A 12,198-nucleotide genomic window follows, 5' to 3' on the forward strand; every position below is an offset into this window, starting at 1 on the left:
CGTAACCTCTTGCAGTTCTGGAGGCCAGAAGACTGCGATCCAGGCGTCCCAGGGCCGAGCTCCCTCCGAGGGCTCCGGGCGGGGGGGTCCTTTCTGCCCCCTCAAGCTGGTGGTGGTGCCGGCACCCTTGGCTCGTGGCTGCACCTCTCCAGTGTCTGCCTCCTCCTACGGATCCAGGGCCCACGCTGACCCAAGGTGATCTCATTTCCAACCTTTCCTTAACACCTCCTGCAAAGGCCCTATTTCCAAATAAAGCCACACTGAGGTTCTGGGTGGACATGAGTTTTGGGGCCACCTACTACAACTGCGGTCCTTGCTTGTATCTCTTCCTTCTCAGGGGGGCCCCGACGGGTTCTTTTTCTTTTCGAACACCGTGGAGACACTTACATGGGGCAGTGGCCCCCGGTGTTGCTTGTCATTTCTCCCTAACTCATTCAGCAGATCCCCGAGGTGGAGCTGGAATCGCTGCACTGTCTTTTTCCTTCTGGGATGGAAGGATGTTCTCAGCGGCTCCACCGGCCGGTGAGATATGCCAAGCCAGCCTTTCCACGTGTGCTTTCTCATCTGTCTGTCTTCTATTTACACAAGCCCCAAAACACCGAATGGCGCTGGGTAAACACAAATTCATTTACTGTGCCAATGCTGGGATGGGAGTCCCAGGCTCCCCCTCCCCCAGAGAAGTCTCGGGAAAGGGCTGGACCACGGTGGACTTCCTTCACGCTCTTTGACATTTTGGAAAGGGTTTTTCCCCCCTAACATCACTTCCAACGCATTTCTTAGCACAAACCTCATAACCTTCGGAAAATAGAGAAGTTACTCATCGGGGCGGAAGCTCCCGGTTTTAAGAACCCCTTATCACTCCCTTTGTGGTGGCTTTGCTTTCCAGCCCCAGGAAGGCAGCGGGTTTCTAGCAGAGGCTGCTGCATTGTGCTGTGCTGCTGCCACAGGTCGCGTCGCATGCCTGGGAAATCAGAACCGGCAGGGTAATGAAGGGGAAAGGCCGCTTCCCAGCTGTCCCCGCATCGTCCTGGGAGGCAACGCTCAGTCTTTTCTTGGTCAGTGATTTGGAAAGTGGTCCGAATTAAAGGGAACTGCGGCCCCTCGGAGAATTTTAAATATATAACAATATTAATTATGAACCTATTTCCAAGACCAAGTGTGCCCTGGGCCCAGTTTCTCATCTGGGACGACTTCCTCTCACTCTTGGATTCCCTCGCCAGGAAGTTGGAGAAGAAAGCTGCCGAAAAAGTACCTTTCCCAGGTGTGGTCTCGGTGGGAAAGGGGACGCAACCAGCCTGAGTCTTCAGCACAAGAATCAAGCATTTTCCTGATGGTTTGTGTTTATTCTGCGAAGCATAGCTGTGGTTCTGTTAGGCCGTCTGTTGACCCCAAAATAAGGTGCCTTTCCTGGGGCAGAGGTTGGGAAGGCTGGCGATGGGGACCCCTTCTCCGTTGCCTGTCTTGGTGATCTGCTGATGCGCATGTAGGTTGCCTCCAGGCCATTTGGTCAACAAGCATATATTGAGCGCCTACGGTATGCCAGACCCTGGCTGGGTACCAGGAGAAGGTGGTCTCAGCCATGATTCATCTCACTGTGTTGTTCACTGTCTATCAGGGGAGTGGAGCCCTTTGCTCATGGATGTAAAGGATAAAGGGGCCAAGGACGGCAGAGGGCAGAGGGCAGGCAAGGGCGGGCAGGTACAGGGAGAAATTAGAACTTGCTTCACTGTTGGTCCAGCCCTGACCAGATGTCCTCACGTCCTTCCTAAGCCCAACTGTGATACCTGACCTGGCCTCCAACCTCAGGCCAGCCTGGACACTGGACCTAGCTCCTCCGCTCGCCTCTGCCTCTATTTGCGTTCTGGCTCTAATGATCTGCTCAGGAGCCCACCCTGTGCACAATAGTTTGTCATTTCCCTTCTGGGGTCAGCAGTTTCTGGGCCCAGGGCCAGCCCTGCCACCCCTGGCGGACCCCTGAAGCCGGCCACCTACCCCCTGCCCTGATTTCCATTTGTGACACTCATGTTGGACTCATGATCTATGCTGTCCTGGCTGCCACACTGTCACCTGCTTGCTTCAACCCTGATTGGCTATCGCTGGCCCCCCCTTAGAAGGCCTGACCTGGTCCAGGCTGAGTGTCCCTCGCCTGTACCACAAGTGGGGGCAGCTCTCCCAGCCCTGGTCAGCTGTCACCTGGGCCCAGTGTGGGTTTACTTCTAGGCCAGGTCCTTCCTGCCTGCCGGTCTATCCCCAGATGACTGAGGGCAAGGGGTCAGTTTGGCCAGCACGTCCCCCGCATGGCCAGTGACTATAGCTGACTTTGCACAGCCCTTTCCACACACAGGGTCATGTCATGGTCACTTTTATACTTGATCTTCACAAGGAAGGAGCAAGGACAAAGACCCTGACGAAGCACCGATCCTGTGCTATGGTCTCTGAGCGAGCTAGACCTAAGGCCACCTACGAGCAGATGTGCTGTTTCCTGTTTGCAGACGAGCACAGAGGTCAGGTGCCTTCCAGGGTGCTCAGACAGTGAGTGGTGACGTGGGGTTGGAGCAGGAGCCTGAGCCCGTGGAAAGTTCTTCTTCTTCTTCCTCCCGGGCAGCCAGTAGGTCCCTCCCGCTCTGCACCCTGCTCCTGGGAGCTGGGCGCCCATTTGCCCTTGGCTGAAGCCACCCTCTCCTGAAGGGCGCCTTGCTCTGAAGCTATAATCTCAGACACAGGGGTTGAGGGGGGAGGTGGGGCTCTGTGGGTGGGACCCTGCTGTGGTGAAAGGGGTGTGGATGGGGGAGCCCCACCTGCCTCTGGCAGGCTCAGCCAACGCTAGCTTCTCCTAGTCACAGCACTCAGATAAGGCATTCCAGCCCTTAACAGCCCTCATTATCTGACCCAAATACCTCTTGCTGCAATTGAAGTCCTCTGTGGACCCGGCCCTGAGTGAGGGCCCTGTCACATACCCCTGGGGGGTCAGCACCTTGTGCGCAAGGATGAGAGGTGACCGGGGCCCACTTTCACTGGCCCTCTGCCTCTATGGCCACTTCAAGAGAGGCGCAGCCCGCAGATACCATGCGGTGCGTGGGTGTGGCTGGAAGGATGGAGTGATGGGTGTGGCTGGAAGGATGGAGTGATGGGATGGGGTGGGCCGCACCTGGTGCTCACTGAGCCTCAGGGACCCTCCCCTCCACCAGGTCCTTGGAGAAACCAAGCTCCTGGCCCAGAGAATTTGCAGCCTTCAGGTCTCAGCTTTTGTCCATGGCACCGACTGTCATGACAAAACCAGTTGGAGAAATAGGTTTAATGTCAGTCTTCTCCACTGCACACTGTGTGAGATTCCTAGGGCTGCCGTCGCTGAGTACCACACACTGGGTGGCTTAAAACAACAGAAATTTGTTCTCTCACAGTTCTGGAGGCCATAAGCCTGAGATCCAGGTGTCGGCAGGTGGCTGTCTCTCTTCCGTGGTGGCCAGCACTCCTTGGCATCCCTTGGCTGGCAGCTGTTATCACTCCAGTCTCTGCCTCCCCATCACGTGGCCTCTCTCTCTCTCTGTGTGTCTGCGTCCAAACTTCCGTCTTCTAAGGGCTCGGCCGATATCAGATTCAGGCCAGGATAACCTCATTTTAACTAAGTTACCCCTGCAAAGGCCCCTGGAGGCATGCATGAGTGTCTGCGGAATGAATAAACGAGCAGCTGATAGCAGACCCTGCAAACAGATTGTGAATGAAAAAAGCGGATAGCCAAGAGATGTCCGATTTGTGCTGACGCTTTCTGTCTCTTCCTTTCCTTTCTTGTGTGTTGTGATTCTTCTCTAATGTGAGTCCTCTTTATCAGCGTCTCCCCGGCTTCCCACCCCCTCCATTCTCACTTCCTGTTTCCTGCCTCTCATCTGAGCTGTTTCAAAAGTTGAAAGCATCAAGGCTGGACATGCCCACGCGAGAAGGCATGCTTCTCCCCAAATAAGACGCAGTGACAGGGCTTTCTCCTGTGCTTTGACCCCACGCACGTCCCCAGCAGCCTCCTGTGTCATCCCGGGGCTGCTGGGGACGTGGGCCCTTGAAAGTTGCTCTCAGGGAGAGCTCTGCGGGTGTGAAGCAGACCCGACGGGTCCTCAGAGGCCAGGAAGCCGCTTCTCATGCCCTATTTTATTTTCACTTGTCTGCAGGGCAAAGCCCTACACAGGCACCTTGCGAGGCCGGCTCTGGCTTTGACCTTGGGCGCTTTCTCCTCCACGCAAGAGGCCCTGAGCTCATCTCTGACCATCTCAGGAAACCAGCAAGACTGATGGTGCTGGACGCTTACTACCACCAATGTCCTTGCTAGCTCCTTGAATGACACTGTCTCAGTCAGCTGGGGCCTCATAACAAAATGCCAGACTGTGTGACTTAAACAACAGAAACATGTTTCTCACAGTTCTGGAGGCTGGGAATCCAAGATCAAGGTGTCGGCATGGTCGGTTTCTGGTGAGGCTTCTTCCTATGTTGCGTTCAGCAGCCTTCTTGCTGAGTCCTCAGGTGGAAGAGGGGGAGCGGAGGGGGGAGAGAGGCAGGGAGAGAGGGAAGGAGAGGGCTCTGGTATCTCTTCTTAGAAGAACACTCACCCTGTCAGATCAGAGCTCACCCCTGTGACCTCATTTGACCTTCATCACTTCCTCACCCCTAATGTGACCACATGGGGGCTAGGGCTTCCACCTATGGATTTTGAGGGATGGAAGCATTCAGTCCAGAAGACACACGCTGGTCTTTTTCAGGACAAACCTCCAGTTCTCACATGAAGCACAAAGCTGTGTGGACAACTGGCTGAGGCCACGGCAGCAGAGGCAGGGCCAAGCCTGGGCTGGGGCTCCGGACGCCTGGAGCTGGGTCTCCTGGCCCTTTCTGCTCAGTTCTAGCATGGCAAAGGACTCAGGACAAAAGCAGGGCTCTCCAGAAACCACTCACTGTAGGCAGCAGAAGAAACAGAGAATGTAAGAGAATTTTCAAATGAAAGCAGGGGAATGTTGGCAAGGAATCCAGGCAGGGCTGTGCAGGGCCAGCGGCCAGCGGGCCACCAGGGCAGCCACCCAGACGTGGCGCAGATGACACAGCCAACCCCCAGCACAACTGCCTCCTGCCGAGGACAGAAAGGCCCTTTTTTAGTGGGATGAAAGCATTATGGACCCTTAGATCAAAGGGAGGGACTCCCTAGTGCGGTGGGAAGAGAAAGAATGTGGGCGGGGCCATGATGGAACTGCCAAGGGACCTGACTTACCAGTCACCATGGGAGACAGTTTCGGAAGGCCTTCCTCAGGCTCTGCCCGCTGCAGAAACTCCCCAAGGCTGGAAGGCATGGCCACCGCCCTGTTGTTCTAGGCTGCTAGAAGGGCCGCGTCTGCACACAGGTCCCTCGTGTGTGTGCCGAGTGCTCTCAGGGGGTGTATGAAGCTGTAACAAAGCCCCCCACCCTGGGTGGCTTACACAACTGAAATGTATTCTCGCACAGTCTGGAGGCTGAGAGCCTGAAACCAAGACATCGGCAGGGCTGGTTCCTTCTGGAAGCTCAGGGGGAGACGCTTCCTGGACTCCTCCAATTTCTGGTGTCGCCTCGAACCCTCGGTGTCCTCGGCTTGTAGACACATCACTCCAGTCTCTGCCTCTGTTTCCCATGGCCGCCCCCTGTCCTCCACACGTGTCTCCAGTTCTCTTCCTTCTCTTACAAGGACACTAGTCATCAGAATTAGAACTCACCCAGAATCCGCGGTGACCTCATCCCAAGACGCAGAGGTTAATCACATCCACTTCCAACAAGGTCACATTCACAGGGTTAGGACTTGGACATACCTTTTCTGGGGGCCACCATTCAACTCAACATACGGGTGACCTTGGCCAAGGGCGTCTCACTGCCATTTCCTCATTGGCAAACTGCCAGGGGTCTGGACAGGGTCAGGGGGTGTCAGTCTTGCTGACCCTTGAAATTCCCGCAGATGTCCCTCCCCCACAGATGCTAAGTGCCTTCCTGGGTTGGGGGCGGACACTCATATTTCTTAAAGAGCTTCCCAGTAGTCAACACACTCATCCTGGCTCTCATGGGACTTTCCTGGTGTTTGTAGCGAAATTCCCACATCCTGAGTAATGCCTTAGTCTCGGGCAAACCTGGACAGTTGGTCACTCTGTCCTCAGGGCGGGTGGGAATACGCCACTGGAATAGACACCCGCACCCCGTAGGGGCTCCTCTGCCTCTGAGACTCTGGGGAGGGGACACTGAGGGAGCCACCGTGAACATCAGCCCCACCTGCTACTTGCTTGCTCCTTCCCTCTGCCCCCAGGAGTTGCTTTTTTGTAGTCAAGGGTGTGGGCACAGCCTGCCACTCAGTGCTGTAATTAAAGCCAGATGTCGTCTCAGATGAAGACTGGCATGGAGCACAGCGCACCACCGGGCACTGGACCCCTTTCTCCTGCATGTCTCTCATCTCCCTGAGTTCCGGGGAGCCTTCTTCTACACCCCGTCCCCTGAGTGGGGTCTGAGGTGGCTTAGACCGCTTCGCGCTGAGCATCTGGAGGGCACGGCCTGTCCAGCTGAGCAAGTGATGAGCTCACTCACGTGGGCCCCTCCCCCCAGCGCTGAGCCCCAGAGGAGGACACGGAAAGGGGAGGCAAGCTGCCACACAGACGGGGCTGTGAACATGGAGAAGGAAACACCTAGGAGCTGGAGGGTCGTCCCAGGGCAGTGAAGCCTGGCACTGGTCTGGGTGGGGTCTCTGTGTAACTGGCGGGGCACGCTGCTGCTCCCCAGATGGGCCCTCGGCACCACAGCTGCGACAGGCAGCCTCTCCTTGGGGCACAAGGGTCTTCAGGAAGGCATCGCTGACTCGATTCAGGGTCTGCGGAGAAAGTGCGTTCTGATCACCAGGATTCGTGCTCTGAGGAGCGTTTGCTTCTCATTGGATGGAGAGCGGTGTGGCTGTGTAGAGGTGTGGGGGGTGGGGACACAGACACCACCTCCGGGCCAGGCCTTGGGTTACTCATCTTCCTCCCAGTTTTTTCCCAGTATTCACTACTTTCCAAACTGACCACCTCTGCTTGGAGAGGAACAACCCTCGCAAAACTCCTCACACATAGAGTCCATTAAAACTCATGTTTGTGGCCATATCTACAGAAAAGAGATCATTGGACACCTCTATTCCCCATTCTCTAGTAAGAATGGTTAGTTAGTATAACGTCAGGCGGTCAGGAATTCTCTGGTAGGCTGAGCAAAGATAAAATACTGGCCATTTCTTACACTGGCCATTTTTTTTCAATATTATGAGATAACGCCCCCTTACTGAAACAGAGACATCAATCATAGCCCTGGGCAACAAAGCCATTTTGAAGGACATTACGGGAGGCCTTCCCAAGGCTGAGCAACGGAACAATCTGATAAACACCTTAACAGCAGGCACCCGTATTCCAGCATTCCCCCTCCCAGGCAGAAAGAAAAGTATAAAACTCAAGCCTTTTACCCTAGCTAGTGGGCATCCCAGTTCCGGGTAACCCCTCCTGCTCGGGAGCTGTAAGCTTTCTCTTGCTTTAATAAAACTATCCTCTGCTACAAACTCGACCTCTCTGGTCCATGTCTCCATTCTTCAGCTTCAGGAGACTACGACCCTGGCACAAGAAGTATCCTACATCACCAGTTTTAGAACCTGGGTCAGTGAGAAGGTTAATTCTATATTAGAACCAGATTTAATTGATAGGATTGTAATCCCACACTTCTGCCCCCAGGGCTAGCAGCTCCAGGGTGGGGCCTGCCAGCTAAGGAGGAGAGGCTGGTGGGCTCGGGAGGAGGTGGGACCCCTGGCCTGTCTGCCGCAGCAGCCATGCAGGGGCAGGCCGCCCAGGACATTCTAGACGTTCAACACCTATTTTCTACTGTCCGTCAGATGACATTTCTGCTTAGCAATTATTCTTGGATGATCCTTGGTTCAGAAAAGAACCGTGAGCGGAAGCTCAGGTCGGCTTTCATTTCATTTAGTCTTCAGCGTGTTTTCTGAAAGTTTCTACTGCCACTCAGAGCTAAGATTAGGAAATGCAAATGGGTACCTGGGATGGTGAATTGTTTGCGTCCAGGTGGCCGGGCCACGGGGTGCCCAATTATTCTGGGTGTGTCTAGGAGGGTATTTTCGGATAAGATGAAGATTTGAATCTGTAGACTGAGTAAAGCAGATTGTCCTCCTCCACGGGGGTGGGCCTCACCCAATCAGTTGAAGGCCTGAAAGGAACAAAGGCTGACGACCCCCCTCGAGTGGGAGGGAATTGGTCCTGCCCAGCTGCCTCTGGGCTGGGACATCGGCTTCTCCTCATCATTGGATTGAATTCAAATACTGGCTCTTCCTGGGTCTGGAGTCTGCAGGCCTTTAGAGTAGAAAAATCTCTTTTTCTATCTGTTATCTATCTATCTATCTATCTATTGTTGGTTCTGTTTCTCTTGGGAACCCTGACGAATATAGCATGTGTCTGAGAATTTAAAAATTATTTATTGTATTTATTGAATCCATTGTTTCTTCATCTTAATTTCTAACATCCTCGGTGGGGACGGGCTGCAGATGTTTTCTCTTAAAAATGAAAGCCTGACTCTGGTTAGTGGTAAATAACGTCAGCATCTGCTTTTAGCTCCGACCCCGACTCGTGGTGGGGGACTCTCTGCAGTGGGATAGTGGTGTTTTCCAGGAGCCGCTGCGTTAGTGTGACCGATGGTGGCATGGGGATGGGCCTGGGGTGACCCTCTCTTCTTTAAGCGTAACTTATCTGGAATCCTTCCGTAGGAAGTTCTCTAAGATGTCACAGGCTCGCTCTTGTTAGTCTTGTGATTTGGTTCCGATGACATTGACCTTGCTCCATTATTTCCAACCCACATGATGGTATCCGTTATTGAAGTCCTGATAGTTCTAGAAGTGCTGTTCCTACCTGTCCTGAGAGATACAGTGCCGTCATGACAGGTTGGTGCTGACGGGGGTACCCAGCTTGTCATCTTCCCACGGTGTGGAGCCCCAACTCCCACGCAACAGGCCAGAGTCCAGTCTGGAGCCTGTGACATCCTGTCTCAGCCCAGCAACCCTCCCCACCTCCCCACCCGCCCTCCTGCCAGGTCCTAGGACCCTTATTGGGTGAATTTTTGTTTCTGCGTTTGCATTAGCTTCTATGAGAACCATTACTTCTTATGATAACATTCTTAGGACCACTGTCATACGTGCTCATAGTATTTGTGCTCTCAATAAAAGTTTCTGAAACTCATGTGCAGTGCTCAGAAGGCAAGCAGGAAGTCGGGAGGCACCCAGCCCCGCGTACCTGGTACCTGGCTCGAAGCCCCGCCCCGCAGCGGAGGGATCGCTGCCCTTCACGCTGTCAGGACAAATACGAACAGAAAAGAAGAGGCCTCAGCCTCCTGGGGGGAGGCGGGGGGGGGGGGTAAGGGGATAGGTTTTTCTCCCCTCCTTTCTCTTTGAGAATATGCTTCAGAAAACGTGTAAGTGAAGAACTTTCTCCTCTCTTTGAAATGTAGATCTGTCCTGACCTAACAGTCTCTCAAGGTCCTGGCAGCATCGCTTTTGGATGCAAACGTCGAGGGAGATGGGCCCCACCTTCCAGCCTCTGTGGGAGGGTGGGGGCCTGACTTTGGTGGGCGACTTGCTCTAATTTGCAAAATGACCTCCTGTCGTAAAGATAGGAGATGCTTATTTTTCCTCTGGGTAAAGCCAACTAGCTAACACGGTGGTCACCCCAATTACTCGGTGAGTTTAGGGTGAACCAACTGCGACTGATGGTGCTGACAAATCCTCTTACTGGGGACTGGCTATCATTTATCTTGAGAACCTGGATGTCATGGGCTGTTGCTTGGTCATGGAAAAGGTGAGATTTCTGCCCGTTTCTCACCTCTTTCGGGTTGCTGGTGGTGAGCATTGCATTTTGGTTTGATGCTCATTTAATAATAAAATAACTTTCTTTCTCTGCTACGTTATTTAATGGCAATAGAAGATGGGTAATGTCAACGAAAAAACATCCAACCTAGGAGAAAGCTTATAAGTTTATTTTACAATTGCCGGGAAGCAAAGTCTCAACGGATTGAGAAAATGCTCTGGAAAATTGCCATTTTATACATTAGAATCAAAAGAGGACGGTTGCATGAAACCCATTGGTTGTAGATTAAGGGGGTGGGAGAAAGCAAAGCCGGGCAATCTCTGGGATTGAATAGAAAGTAAAATGGAGAGACGCACTTCTTTTACATTGGTGGGTACAGCATAGTTAATAGCATATTACAGCACATAGAGATGGTATTTGGGGAACAAGATAACAATGAGGGATTTTGTAGATTCCTGCCCTGGTGTGGTGGGTTGTGCACCCTGGGAGGTCTGGGAAAAGAGATTACTCTGATATTGCAAGGGTGTGTTATCTTAGATGCAAAAAGACGACAGACAGGCTTACTTAAAGTCAAGACTGACCTTTGTCAAGGAAGCTGCAGGCCAAGGATGTGACTACCAGCAAAGACTCACTGTTAGTTAGAAATTTTTACGTTCAGACCATCTTATGTGGTTATTTTCAATCTCCTGAGCTTGTCAGGTTTAACATGTGGCCCCTTTTCCACCCACAATACCTACAATGGAAGGCACAATTATTCCGATGCTGTAGATCGGGAAACTGAGGCACAGAGAGGCGCAGAGGTGCCCCTGGAGAAGTGCCTGCCTTTCCAATAAGCCCCTCCCCGACAATTCCGCTGCAGTGGTCCTCAACACACCCTGGGAAACACTGCTTTCAGTACCCGGAGCTGCTGAGGGCCGCCTGGATTGGGTGGGAAGTTGGACTATTGGTAGATTACTTACAGTGTCCCCCAAATCCCCATTTTTACACCTTATAAAGCTTCTCTCTGGCTTTTCGTCACATCCATCCATCACAGCCGGTGTTCCCTGGAAATAACCCCTCCTGGGCAGCCCTTGAGAGGTGAAGGCACCTCCCTACCCTATCACTGGCATCGTCCCCATCAAGTGGCAATGAGCAGAGCAGTCACCAGACCCCGCGCTGTCCCCATCAAGGCCCCAGTTTCTGCGTGGCCCTGCGGCCAGGACACGGTGGGTCCCCGCGCCCCCAGGACAACCCTCAGGTGCGTGTTCCTGCCACCTTTGCCTCTTCCTGTGCTATCACCCCCCAACCCGAGGCAGGTAAGGCTGGAGAGCACATGGCCCCTCCCAGCCGGCTGGCTCTGCCTGACAGGTGGTCCTTGCCAGGGCTGGTGCTGAGCAGGTTCCCAGGAGGCAGGCTGTGAGCAATGAGTGATGCCACATGTGCCATCCCTGCCCTAGACCAGTGTCGTGAGCCCTGCAATGGCTGCAGCCATCTTCCCCTTGGGACACTATCCCCACATCCCTGGACAGCTCTGGGGGTGTACGCATGTTGGCCTCACGTGATTGTGTAGTGGAGTCTGTTGAACCTCAGGACCACAGAACTCAGAACCTGAGATGCCTTTTCAAGGTCCTCTAATTCAAACTTCCCCTTCCACAGGTGGAGACAGCAGGCAGAGCTCAGCTCAGGCACCATCACTAAAGGTAGGCAGCGTGGTTCATGCCTGCAGAGACACTGGTTCCGGGGACAGGGAGCACACCCTCGGCCTGTGTGCTGTGCACGTATAGATGCACATGTGAAAGTGTGCGTGTACACGTGTGCAAGGATCTGCATATACACGTGCACATAGGGGTGGGACGTGTGTGAGTGTGCCTGTATGTGTGTGTACATATGACAGTGTGCATGTGCACGCATGAGTGTGGATGTGTGTCCTTAAACCTGCTGTAGTACTCTGACCGCTGTCCCTCGTCCCCAGTTCTTGGACACCGAGTGAACCCGGGGTCTTTGCTGGATGAACCTATGACCAGACACACCCTGGAAGTGAGGAATACTCCTGGAGGGCTATCCCTCCCCACTGGGGTAAGGGCATGGTTTTTTTTTCTTGCCAAAGCATTTACATGACAAAGGCAGATGTGGAAAACTACCACAGCCATCATGCACCCAGAATAACTGAGGAAAAGACCTCACTGTGGATTAAATTCACACACACAGACACACCACACACCACACACCACACACACACACACACACACACACACACATACCACCCACCACACACATCACACACACACACACACACCACACACCACACACCACACACACACCACCCACCACACACACCCCACACACCACACA

This window comes from Hipposideros armiger, unplaced genomic scaffold (assembly GCF_001890085.2).
Source record: "Hipposideros armiger isolate ML-2016 unplaced genomic scaffold, ASM189008v1 scaffold_458, whole genome shotgun sequence".
NCBI lineage: Eukaryota > Metazoa > Chordata > Mammalia > Chiroptera > Hipposideridae > Hipposideros > Hipposideros armiger.